At 48.6% G+C, this 13,112-nt stretch overlaps 1 protein-coding gene across 9 annotated transcripts in view; it reads left to right on the top strand.

The window, feature by feature from the left end:
* The first annotated feature begins 5,186 nt into the window (after nt 1-5,186).
* The window catches only part of LOC121039624 (zinc finger protein 705A-like), a 35,505-nt gene continuing 27,579 nt past the window's right edge, over nt 5,187-13,112 (top strand). For 4 of the 9 annotated variants that reach the window (XM_040489848.1, XM_040489839.1, XM_040489841.1 and 1 more), the window contains exon 1: nt 9,856-10,081. The gene's annotated coding sequence lies outside the window, so the exon portion shown is untranslated. The other 5 variants (XM_040489843.1, XM_040489847.1, XM_040489849.1 and 2 more) reach the window with 5 other exon arrangements.

Below are 13,112 nucleotides of genomic sequence, written 5' to 3'. Positions count from 1 at the left end.
GGCCCTCTATGGCTGGGACATCTGGGTACTTGTATCTCCTCCAAAGGCTGCTGGAGGGGTTGTCACCCTCCATTCTCCCCTACCTGCAGCGGCGAGACAGACAAAACCAGTGGTTCCCGGCTTTGCTAGAAGATTCTGTGTTTGCTCCAACAGGCCAGTCACCTGCTCAGTGCATTTTTGTATAGCTCCAGCCATCCCTGGACACCTGAGGAGACTTAGAAAATTTCCAGAAGCTCGGGAATTCTGGAAAGCACTCTGTGAGCATCCTTTGCCTGTGGCAGTGGATCCATGGGCTCCTGAACAGTCTTAAAATTTTTTCGGAGGCTCTGGTGAACACATGGGCCCGTTCCAGTTACAAAGGAGTGTTTCCTGGGCCCTGAGTTGATTCCCCCTGGGATCTCAGTTGGGTAACAGAAACTGTTCACGACCCATCCCTGCTGGCATAAGGGGCTTGTGGACCTGAGTTTATTTAGAGAAATTTTAGGTGGCCCAGTTGATGCAAGGAAGCCTTCTCTAGGGGCTGCAGGTCTGCCTATAGAGTTGCTGGCATGTGGACGATGTGTCTAATATTTTCCAGAGCCTAAGATAAGACGAGGGTGTCCTTTCCAAGTCCCCCCCCCCCCCTGCTGGTATGGACAGGTCCTTGCATCCAGAAGGAACCTGGAATATTTCAGGGGGCCCATCCTTTGAATTAGCACCAGACAAGACAGTACAGGAGCCCCGAGGTGCTGGGTGTATGTACGTCTTCGGGTTACTCTTCTAATCATCTGCAGTAGCCTGGACAGCTTTCACAAACTGAGAAGCTTTACACAACATTACATAACAATCACACAAAAGATCCATGATAACCATAATAATACATGGGGAGTAACAGTAACAATCACAGGGATGATCCTAATGACTAATACACAAGTATTAGTACACTAATACACTAATACACAAGTATTAGTCATTTCAATGAAGATATTGTTAACGTAAAGAGACGGAGATTGAGCATATATTTCTTTGAGTATCTGACAACGTACTGATTGATATAGGGCCCCGTGGTGTAGTTTGGAGGCAGAGTCCTAGGACCGCGCCGTGAAATGTGGTCCTGGGAGGGCAAAGAAGGGCAGTAGCAGGGAAAAGGCAACAAGCCACACGAGGCCACGCGTGAAAGCGAGGCCTCGCGCGCCACTCTGGGACGCATTACTGCCGGGCATTGATGAGGGACACTGGTCCAGATCCTGCCTGCCACAGGCCACTCAGAGGCTTTCATAGTTTTGCCACATGGATGGCGGGGCAGCGCTCCAGTGAGAAAGCAGTACCAGCCCCACATCGCCCCCTCCAGGTCTCAGAAGCTCTACTTACAAGGGACATCAAGCCCCCAGCGCTCCATCAGCTCTCACCCCCGTGGCTAGCCTGCTGCCATCTGGTTTTCCCCGGCCCCATTATGGTGAAGGTATCTCCATACCAGTATTCACCGAAGCCTGGGGAGGGCATCATCCTGTACTTCTCCACCAGCAGGGGCAAAACAGGCCAGCACCCATGGTTCTGGAGCCTCCCTAGAGGACTTAGAGAATTCTGAGGTTGCTCAGACGGGCAGGAAGCCCTCTCTGAGGCTTGCAGTGGATCTCCAGCCTTACACACCTGAGGGTACTTAGAAAACTTCCAGAGGCTCATGCAGTCCTAGGACACCCTTTGTGCAAATCAAATGCGTACAGTGGTGGCTCCTTGAAGTCAGAAATGAACTTAGGAAAACCTGGGGAGTCTCTAGAGGAAGGAGAAGAACTCTACTGCCATTCCAGAGAGAAAGGAACAGTTTTGTTGCCTGAAGGACACTCCTGCGTCCAAGTTCTTGAGTTGGAGGAGCACGTGGAAGAAACAGAAACCAGACGACTGTGCCTTGGACCAGTGGAAATTCCTCCCGAACAATCCCGGCCAAAGCCTGAATCCAACCTCAGGAAAACAGAATTCCCCCTGCCTTCCAATGTTGTCATGATTCACTAGTCGAATACAGCACGGGAAATCCTGAACGGAAAAACCACCTGCTCAACCATGCAGGTATGTACAGGTGGCAATGCACGCTGGCAAGTCCCGCGTCGGGAGGAGCTCCAGGGGTAACAAGAAGAATAACGGGTCTCCATATGTATCCCAGTCATCTCTGTCCAGCTGTTGACACACGAGCATATGTACGCTCGCACACACACAGTTACTCGTGGATGAGGAGGTGAAGACAGAAGGTTTGTGGTTGTGCCCGCAGGTAGCGGCGACAATATTCCAGGTGAGCTCATACACAGGACGTATTTTGTGACGTGGCTTGTGGTTGTCTAGGCAGGCGGGGCGCTGTCTTTCTGCACATGTTCATGGACATTGCATGCAGCATGCATAAGTGTTTACTGGGTATTGGGCTGTAGGTCTCCACGGCAGAATTTCTGGAGAGGAGCGGGTCTTACTTCTGGGTCTGAGGATTTTCCAGTTGTGGTGTGTGGAAAGTCAGCTGATGATGGATGGGGGGGCGCTTCCATTTTTGTAATACGTGACCCATGTTCAGGGACCTGGAAGAACTGCATTGGGAATGGATTTGCCTGATGCGTGGGTAGGTTTTTCTTTTCACCTATTTACTACTGGTATTTAGTGTTGTCAAAGTAAGTTCAGTTTTTGGCAGGTTGTCAAAATAAGTTCAATGGTGCATTCTCAAGGAGCAGTGGGATGTGCCATCTACATAGCTTCGGGCATGTTGATCACACATTTTGTGGTTCATCTGGTGGGTATATGGGGTAAGCGTGTGCATCTGGGACTGCAGGTGTGTGTGCACGTTGCCTGGCCTTGGTCAGGTTTGGGATTCATTTAATTTGGGATTAAATACATTCAAAAATGTGTTTGTGCTCTATAGAAAGATGATATTTGAATTCATAGACCTTTGTGGTTAGAGAGAGTGCAGGTAAATGGTTTACTTAAAAATAAGGAGCAAGTGATCCTCTGCCTTAATGTTGGAGGTTTTTATGGAGATGTAAATGAGTCAGGAATAATTTTTCCTATGTTCTAGGCTACGTCGTATTAATATCTTATAAAGTTGTCCCAATTGCCACTTCCCACAGAAACGTTATCTGCCACCTTTCATTAGATGAATAGCAACGATGATTACTGAGAGCTCCCCCCACCCCCACATACACACCCACCATCCCTGCAGGTGCCTGTGCTGTGAGGTGTGTCCTGAGGGACCAGGCACATTGTCCTGGCTGCAGTGACCCAAGGAGGCCATTTCTGGCCCTCCAGGGCCACTAGACTTTTCTACCTACATTTGTGGATGTAGGAACTGCTCTTGTCCTCCTGAAAAGGCTGGAGATGGTGAACTCTTGGGGCCAGGAGCTTCCTCAGAGTTGTCTGCATCAGCTTAGAGTCCAGAACCTGACATTTCTGACAACTGAGATCCAGTAACAGTGTTCTCGGCCCAACTTGACACTCTGGAAATATTCTGGATCCCTGTTGGAGAGCTGGAAAGGTGTGTGATGCCCTCGAAGGCAGCTTGGCGACCCGCCCTCCCAGGGAAACTGCAGAATTTCCTGAGTCCTTCAGGAAACCCATGGACCTCTCACACGTGCCTGTTTCGCCCCCTGCGACACACTGAGATGCATGAACGCAGACATCTGGGATTTCCAGGCTGGAGAGGATCAGGAGACAAGCAGCCAGACATTAAGGTAGCAGTAATGCTTGGAATTGGAGTCTGTGCGAAAATGCCGGAGCGTGATGGTGTGGGCATCCTGGTCCTTAATTTCTGTTCACATTAACAACGACATTTGCCCGGCAATACCCATGGCTACAATTCTATTGGAAGGGACATGGAACTTTACAAATGTCAGCTAACAAGGGCTAGAAGAGAAAAATCCAGTGCATCTACACAAATAAATAGTAAACCTTGGTGAGCTTTAATGAACCAGAGCTACATGGACCCACAGGGAGATTTTTCAGGAACAATTGTTTGAGTCAGAAGGTAAGGTGCAGAGTGAAACATAAAGCGTATTAACAGGGGCGCCTGGGTGGCTCAGTCAGTTAAGCGTCCAACTTCCACTCAGGTCACGATCTCATGGTTCGTGACTTTGAGCCCCAGATCGGGCGCTCTGCTGTCAGCACAAATCCTGCTTTGGATCCTCTGTCCCCCTTTTTCTCTGCACCTCCTCCACTTGTGCATGCTCTCTCTCTCTCGCTTTAAAAAATAAACATTAGGGGCGCCTGGGTGGCGCAGTCGGTTAAGCGTCCGACTTCAGCCAGGTCACGATCTCGCGGTCCATGAGTTCGAGCCCCGCGTCGGGCTCTGGGCTGATGGCTCAGAGCCTGGAGCCTGTTTCCAATTCTGTGTCTCCCTCTCTCTCTGCCCCTCCCCCGTTCATGCTCTGTCTCTCTCTGTCCCAAAAAATAAATAAACGTTGAAAAAATAAATAAATAAATAAATAAATAAAATAAAAAATAAACATAAAAAAAAGTGTATAACAAATGTAATGTTTTTACTTACATAAAATATATGTTGTTAAAAGTTTACACACGTGTATATTAACATTTTTCAATGCTTATAAATGGTGAACAATTACTGTATATTATTTCCAGAGAATTCGATCACATGTGATTGGATCCCATAATTATATTATATGGAAGTGAGTTAAGCAGGCTCCAAAAGGTAGAATCCTGTGTATAAGAATATCTTATAAGTAATGATAAATCTTTCCAAATTGTCCATCAAAACACATTAGTCATCAAACCGCTTCAAAACAGCATTAACTGTGTACAATTCCCCAAAACAGTATATACACGAGTTTGCTTCTAATTAGTTAACAAAAGACAATATTAAGAACTTTTACATTTTCCAGTTTGGTAGAGAAACTGTATGAAGTTAATATTATAATATCTGTTTTCCCAACCAGCACTGAGGCTGTTTGCTTTTCATACCAAAATGATCGTTCATATTTCTTTAACTGTTAAATTTAATGTTTTATGTTCCATGAATTTTTATTTGGTTCATTTCTTTTCAATTTGATTGAGAGGAAATCCTAGTATATATTGTATACATGGCATCTTCTACAGCATCCAAGCAGGTGGATGTGCCTGCACACAAGGAAGAAATCTGTTCTAGAAGCTGTTCTCATAAGTTGCCCACATGAGATCCCCTGCCCTATGGTGTCTCCCCTGAAATGACCTGAACTGACTTCCTCACCTCATGGACAGAATAAAATACAGGTAAGGAATGTCACTGAAACCCCGCCAGCCATGTTCCAAATACTTTAGCCAGGACCCCTCCCTCATTGTCAAGGTAGCAGACGGCAGGCCGGATGTCGGCTCTCAGGATGTTCCCCAGGCTGCCATTCCTCAGTCCCCAGGAACAAGCCAAGTATCCCTGAAATGAACTCACATCCCATCCCACATCCTGCTGCACATAAATTGGGCCAGGACTCCAGACTCAGCCTCAAAGCACCAGGTGAGAGATCTGCCCAGATCCCCATCCATCCAGACTTGACAGAATCCCTCAAATAAATGGAGTCCCTACCCCTTCCAGACCTTCAGTGGAGTATGATCTGGGAGGGCTTTACAGACTCTCCAGTATCCCTTCAACAGAAATGGATTTAGACCCAAAGACCACGAGGACACTTGCCCAAATGCCGACCCCTGACCTCCAGGCTCTCCTTGGGAGACCTCACCTAAATACTGTCCAGGCCTGCACTGTGCCCTGTCCTCCACTGTCCAGCTGTGTTCCAGGCCAGTTCCTCCAAACAGGCTTCCTGAGATTAGACAATGAACAGTGGAGCCTCAGGTTCACAACAGCTCCCTCATTCCAGCCTCCTGAGAAGCCAGCCCCTCATGGTCAGAGTCCTCACGTCTTAAAGAGTTCTGAGGAACGCTGTCCCTATATCCTGGCGTATCCACGTGCGGCACCTTTTGGTCAACTCTGCCTCTGAGCAGAGTGACCATGGGTGACAGAGGAGACAGCCTCCAGCCTCAGGTGTTGTGGAAGGGACTGTTGGATTGAGTAGGGGGGGATGCAGGGAACACCTAAATACCTCCCAGAGAGTCCTATCCTTCCTCCTCTTCGTAGAAGGGAACCAAATGATGGTCCCACCCTCCGTTGGTTTGTTGGTTCACAACCTCAGGAGTTCCTGGGTAAAATTTGAAGCTGGCCTCCACACATGGAGGTCAGGGAAAGACCGAAGAAAAGAGAAGACCACTCCAGATTGGTAGGTTACAGTTTTAATAAGCAAAGGGAACTTACATGCAAGGCATGACTTGGGCAGCTGCAAAATGAATCAATCTGAATACCAGCCACCAGGATCTTTGTATAGAGGCCTTAAAGGGGTTCAGTCACATTTACCATTGGATGGTCTCAGCATGTTGCACTCTCAAAGCTGCATCCTTGAAATGGTTTCTAGTATGGGCACAGTGGGCAGAACATACATTCCAAGGACGGGGAAGGGGCGAGGAGCTTTCTACAGCCTGGGTCATGTCCTCTCAGTGACCTCCTCCAACACCCTCATGACCTCACCTAACCCTAATTACCTCCAAGAGACCCCATCTGTAAACATCATCACACTGGAGGGCAGGGCTTCAACATAATGAGTTTGGGGAAGAGGGACACAGTTCAGTCCATAGTACCATGTCACTGGTTGAATGTTCTAGAGCCCAAGTTAGTGGAAAAACCATGTGGTTGCTGAAGAGAGTGGAACTGGGGCATGGGGCTCTCCTAGGGAGACCTTGGGCACACGTGCAGGGTTTCAGATGGAAACTCTGCTCGTACATGTGCCAGGTGGGGCAGAGATTGGTTCTGTGAGGGGCACAGGCCAGTCAGTGTCCTGTGCCCATGCATGGCCAATGTCACTGGGCATCACTGAGTGTCCACAAATCAGGTGAAGACTCAGCCATCAGAGTGTGCTCCTCAGCGACCCCTACGCCAAACGATGCTGACTCTAGCTCTCTCTGACCACCCTGACCAGAGGAGATATGCAGGCATTTAATGAGGAACTGCAATGTGACATCAGTGTTTGGGTGAGCCGAGCCTCACATCCAGAACAGACGCAAACACCCTAAAAGGAACCCATAAAACTTGACTATGCTCTCTGGAATCCTGACACTCTTAAGACAATTCCAGAGCCAACCTTCATTCTTTCCTCCATCGGCTAAAGTCGTTCTTCCTCCATAAATACCGGAATGAAATAATCCCTGACTGAGCAGGCATTCATACTTTCTCAGGAAGAGAGCTCCTTCAAAGAGTGACTGTGAACTTCCCTCAGGAGTACGCGGGCATCCTGATCCCTTCTCTGAGGACTCCGAACAGAGACATGGCACTTAAGACGAGAACCTGGTGTCTGTGGGTGAGTCTGTGTTGCCCTGTGTGTGAGGACCTGCCCTGGAAATGACTTGAGATCCCCCGGGACACAGAGCTCTGGGGCCTCTAAAATGTGTAACTGAGTCTGGATGTCAAGGTCAGCAGCCCATGGATTTTCATCACAAACTCACTGTTTGTGTTCTTCATCCCCCACTTTCTACCTCTGGGTTGTTCTCTTCACTTTCAACATGGCATGCTGAGAGTATTAATATACACATCCACACATGATCATATTTTCATCATGAAAGCAATGAGACAAATGGTATTTGAGCATTCCAAAGGCCTCAGCAGAACCTCAGGACAAAAGGCTAACAAATGTCTCAACACTGGGGGGCACCATATTCAGACTTCACACATTACACCCCCTCGTGTGCTCACATCCCCACGCGGAAATCAGATTCTCCAAGCTTAAGCTCCTTCATTCCACCACCCTAGAGCCAACAGAACAACTGCTCCATTCCACAGGAGCTCCCTACTTTGACTCATAGCACGTCTCTGCTCTCAGCTGGAGGCTTCCAGATGTTAGGACATTCAGGGTACTTGATGGGCAAATGTACTAGAACCAGAGACATCCCCAGGAGGGAAGGCATCATCATCCCTGGGTTGATGTGGGCACAGGCACCCCTACACATGCATTCCAGTCTACAGGGGCCACATACCCACCAGGCCATCAGAGTGACCCTCATCAAAATTCTCCTACAGTCATTATGGTTACATAGGGCAGTGTTTCTAAGGAATGCCTGGAAAATGGTTTTTCACTGTAATAATAATATAATGAAAACAGAAATAGAAGAAATTATTTCAATTCAGTCTCATTTCTTTTCTTTTCACTCCTCAGCTTTCATCGGATCTAATTCCCAGCCAGGGAAAGAGATTCAGAGGTGTGGGAAGACCTTGGTTTACTAAGACACCATCTTACGGGCTCAGCTTTTCATAAGGAGCTTCCAAATAATACACATCGACATGTGCACCCAAGAAAAATCACTTCAGTCGATGTATGGCCTCCCAAAGCACTCCGTATAAAGCAGAACCCAGAGGATTTGATGGAGGAGGTGGCTTGGAGGCTGGATGGCTTCCACTGGTGGAACTGTATCACTTGACTTCCATGTAAAGAGAGAGGGGGATAAAGAAAGACTAAATGGGGGAGAGGTTCATGTACCGGGATTCCTTGATCCCTTCTTAATCTGTGCCCAGCTCCTCACAGGTATGAGAGGAGGGAGGTGAGTTCAGATTAAGTAATCTCTGCCCTGGAGACCAGGAGGGATCGTGGGTAGGGCTCCCCCAACTCGCTCCATATGAACTCCACAGTGTTTACTGTTGCCCTGCCTGAGAACGTTATCTTCCAGAATTTAAACCCATTTGAGCCCAAATATTTAATATTAAAAAAATGTAAAACTAGAGAAATAGGTGTTACGAGAAAACCAGAAAGGTTCTTCTCTGGAAATAATCTTTGAGAAATCCTTCAGCCTGAATAGTTGGGATTTAGTCTTGCCAAATTCCCTCTAGCATGAACGTCAGAATTCACAAAGGAAACAGATGAAGATTTTCACTCACACACTTTCCATTAGGATTTATTAAGGGTATAAATGAGGCAACTAAACTTTGAAAATCCAGTTTCACTATGCTTTTTGGTGTTGTCAAAAAAGAGACGTTTCAGTGAGATGTATACAGAAATAATGAAAAATTAATACTTGCCCATACTCGACACAAAACATTGGGAGACAGAAAAAAAACACAGATTTAAAAAACCCTGATTTTTCAAAATTAAAAATGCTCTTTCGAGTAGTACCTCCGGAATAAAGAAAAATGTGAAATTACAACAGATTCAGGAAATACTAACTCCGGCAACTTGCAGAATGGCCTGCACATCAATCAGTCTTAAAGGTATGTGAATTTATCAACCTCAAGCCCTGCGCAGTAACACGAGGGCCTCAGCCGAGCATCCTCATGGCCCAATCCTGGGCCCGTGTGTCCCTCTGCCTCCCCGCGAACAGGGAGGAGAAATGTTAGAAATGTTAGCTACCCTCCGCGGTGGTCCGGCTGAACCCCTAGGTTCGCACAAGTGAATTTGGCGTTCACACTCTTTCTACCGGAAAGGAAACCACAATTTGATAGGCGGAGCCGCAGACGCCCCTGCCCCGCCCACGCCGCCGCAGGGGTGTCCCCGCAATCCGAGCGCCTCTCGCGGTCCGCGGGACTCTGGCACGCACGAAGGGTTATTTAAGCCGTTCTCACGCTGTTGCGAAGGAAACAACTCCGCATTCGGTATTACCGGCGCGCCAACGCTAAGCTTTTGCCTTAGCGTATCTGAGTCATTTAACGTGGCGTAGGGTGGGCAGCCCGGCGCCACAGGCCACCCCGCCACCTGGAGGCAAACGCCGGGACCCAAGCTCCGGGCGGAAGAACTTGCAGAACGGAAACGCCCTGGGGGCGGGGCGGAGGCTTGCATAAGCCACACCCAAGCCCTTCCTTCCAGACCCCGCCCCGTCCGAGGTCCCCGTTTCCGGCCGACCCGGATGCAGATTTCCCAAACGGAAGGGCTCTTTTCCCGGTGCGGGTTTCAGCGTTTCTAGTTGCAGCTGGCACGCTGATGGTCTGGGTGTTGCGGCCTCCACACCCGGAGTCCGGGCCCTCGCTAACTTGACAGTCCCCGCATCCGCCAGCCCCGCCCGCGGGGAGCCCGGCCTGGTCGGAAGACGTTGTGCTGCTGCACTGGATCCGCGTCTGTTTCCGGTAAACTGCCTCCCAGGCCGTTTCGCCCGCTTTTCTGCCTCCGTTTTTTTCACCGTCTCTCCCTGGCCCCCCGCGCGTGTCAAGGCCCCACTGGCGAGGTGCATTCTCGCCCTTCGCGGTACCGAGGGGGCAGCACCACGACGCCCTGCTCTCCGGATCCTGCAGACCCCAGCCCCCTCCTGAGTTCCTCTCTCCCTTCTCGCGTCTTTCTGGGGCCGGCCCTGCTGGTCCTTGGGCTCTCCACAGTCAGTTCCTCAGGGAGGCCCTGAGTCCCTTGCTGGGGCTTTCACCTGCCCCTGTCCTGTGGCACCCCTTGTTCTGTCCCGTCCCATCCTGCTGGCTGTGCCTGTCAGGTATTGTTTACATTCCCGATGAGCCACCACAAAGCGTGCTTCTGGACAGGGGCATCTTCATTCTGTTCCTGTGAATGTGGAGGTGGGGCCGGGGGATAGGGGAAAGAGAGAGACCAGGGAGAAGCAGGGAGCTACAGCCAAAGAGAGCGATGAGAAAAAGCAGCTGTGAAATTGAGGAGAGGGAAGTGGGTCCGATGGGCTTTGAAAGACCACATAAGAGTGAGAGCGTGACATGAGCTAGAAGCAGTGGAATAAATGAAGGTGGCAAAAAAAGGATCAGCAGAGAGATGGAAAAGAGCAGAAGGGAGAGGAGTCGAGCAACAGTAGCAATGGGGCCAAAAGAAGGGTAGATCCCAAATTCATTAGAATTTTGTTTTTAATTCCCAACGTATATTCCCTCTTAAATACGTCAGAGTCAGGTGATGAGGTCTTAATGGTTTTATAGTCTGTTATTATATGTTGAAAGTATTCTTTGGTGCTTAGTAAATAATTGTACACTATTTTCGTGTGCCCTTGATTAAGGATATTGGCAATTTTTTATATTAACAGTCAAAACCCAGTTTAACCAATTAGTCTAATATTCCACATCTTCTCTTTCTTCTTATGTGATCTTTTAACCTAGTGGGCTGTGAACTAGTTCCCAGTCAAGTGTGTATCTATTTCCTTTGTCCTTTCTCTGGAAATGACCAAGGATGGGTTGGATTGTTGTGGGACTTTGTTGAAAGATAGCCCATCTGTTCATAATTGGATAAATTACTCAGCTGCTTCTTTTTTTTTTTTTTTAATTTTTTTTTTCAACGTTTATTTATTTTTGGGACAGAGAGAGACAGAGCATGAACGGGGGAGGGGCAGAGAGAGAGGGAGACACAGAATCGGAAACAGGCTCCAGGCTCTGAGCCATCAGCCCAGAGCCCGACGCGGGGCTCGAACTCACGGACCGCGAGATCGTGACCTGGCTGAAGTCGGACGCTTAACCGACTGCACCACCCAGGCGCCCCTACTCAGCTGCTTCTATTGACCTTCTTCCATGGTTTTCAGTGCTACTAATTAGGTCTTCTTAATTACCTATTTTTTGGTAGTTTAATCTGATGTTCTGGAAAAGAGGAATTAAATACTTGAGATAGTGATTAAAACCATGAAAGAGAAGCAGCTTTTGCTCAGGTGTATGATATGTGATCTGTAAATTTTAGGGGTAGGGGTGACAAGTGCAAGCCTTACCACTGTCCCATCCAGGCCATGTCTTTCCTGTGAGGAGAGTTCCGCTCTGCTGGCCTCTCCCACCGACCCCTTCACCTGCCCCAGTACACATGCAGGGAGTCACGGGGCAGTTTGATGGGAAAGGGCCCAGGCTTTTTTTTTTTTTGTCTTTTCTTTTTTTAAGTTTATTTATTGTGAGATAGCACATGAGCCCGTGTGAACAGGGGAGAGGCAGAGAGAGAGGGATAGAGAGAATCTCAAACAGGTTCCACGTGCTGTCAGTGCAGATCCCACACGGGGCTCCATCCTCCAAACCTCGAGATCATGACCTGAGCTGAAATCAAGAGTTGGACACCAGACCCACTGAGCCAGCCAGGCGCCCCCGGACCTAGGCTCTTTTAGCCAAATAGAGAACAAAAGCATCTCTCCAAGGAGGAGGAAGGAGGAGGTGCTTTGCTCTGTGAAGGGAGCCTGTAGAAGGAATTAGAGTGCTCTTTGGGGAGTTAGGAGTCCTGGAATGGGGGAGAGTTTGAGAAGCTCTGACCCTGTGCTCAGCAGGTATTAGCAGAGACTGGGGTCTTTGTCTTCAAGGGACCATCAGTCCAGTGCGTAGACTCACCACTGCCGCGGACCGTGTGGGCTTCACTGGGATAGGAGAGTGTTCTGAAGAAATGAGCAGAAAAGCCCGACTGTTGATCTTCACGGAGGAGCTTAATCCTGCTGAATCCCCGTTATTTCAGCGTGCAGCGGAGGACTGGCTTTGCCACAGAGTGAATGCCTTCTCCTGGGTGTGTGTCTGCAGTGCAGGGAGGGGCCATGCTGTTTTGAAGCCCCGAAAGCCATCGCCACGCTCAGGAGTGAGGGAGTGACTTTCAAGACGGATCTTGGCTGAGAAAGAAGTTTTTCATGTGTTCTTTTTTAATTCCTGACCTGAGGAATCATGTGAAATCATGACCTGAGCCAAAATCAGGAGGTCACTTGACCAGTGAGCCACCCAGGTGCCCCTGCTTTCTTTTTTTAATTCAAGATTTTTAATCCAATCAAGATCGGAAGATACTGCAACGTTTAAGTTCTGGGAGGATCAAATAGAGAGGAATAGTGGAAGTTATTATTATTTTATAAGTAGTAACATAAAATTCATGATATGGCAGGAAATAACAGGACCCAAACATAAAGTTGGAGGTAAAGAACCTAGCTAAGATTAAAAGTTATTCCTCGCCTTTTACGGAGAAGATGGCATAAACACCAGGTACGACTGCAGGAATACTTTACAATTTAACAGTTGAGGGGCACCTGTGCGGCTCAGTTGGTTACGTGTCCAACTTCGGTTCAGGTCATGATCTCGTGGTTTGTGGGTTCGAGCCCCACGTCGGGCTTTGTACTGACAGGTCAGAGCCTGGAGCCTGCTTCAGATTCTGTGTCTCCTTATCTCTCTCCCCCTCCCCAGCTCACACTCTGTCTTTGTCTCTCTCTCTCTCCCT

This window comes from Herpailurus yagouaroundi, unplaced genomic scaffold (genome assembly GCF_014898765.1).
Source record: "Herpailurus yagouaroundi ecotype Mexico unplaced genomic scaffold, PumYag 181, whole genome shotgun sequence".
Classification (NCBI taxonomy): domain Eukaryota; kingdom Metazoa; phylum Chordata; class Mammalia; order Carnivora; family Felidae; genus Herpailurus; species Herpailurus yagouaroundi.
This window is presented reverse-complemented; position numbering and strand designations above follow the sequence as displayed.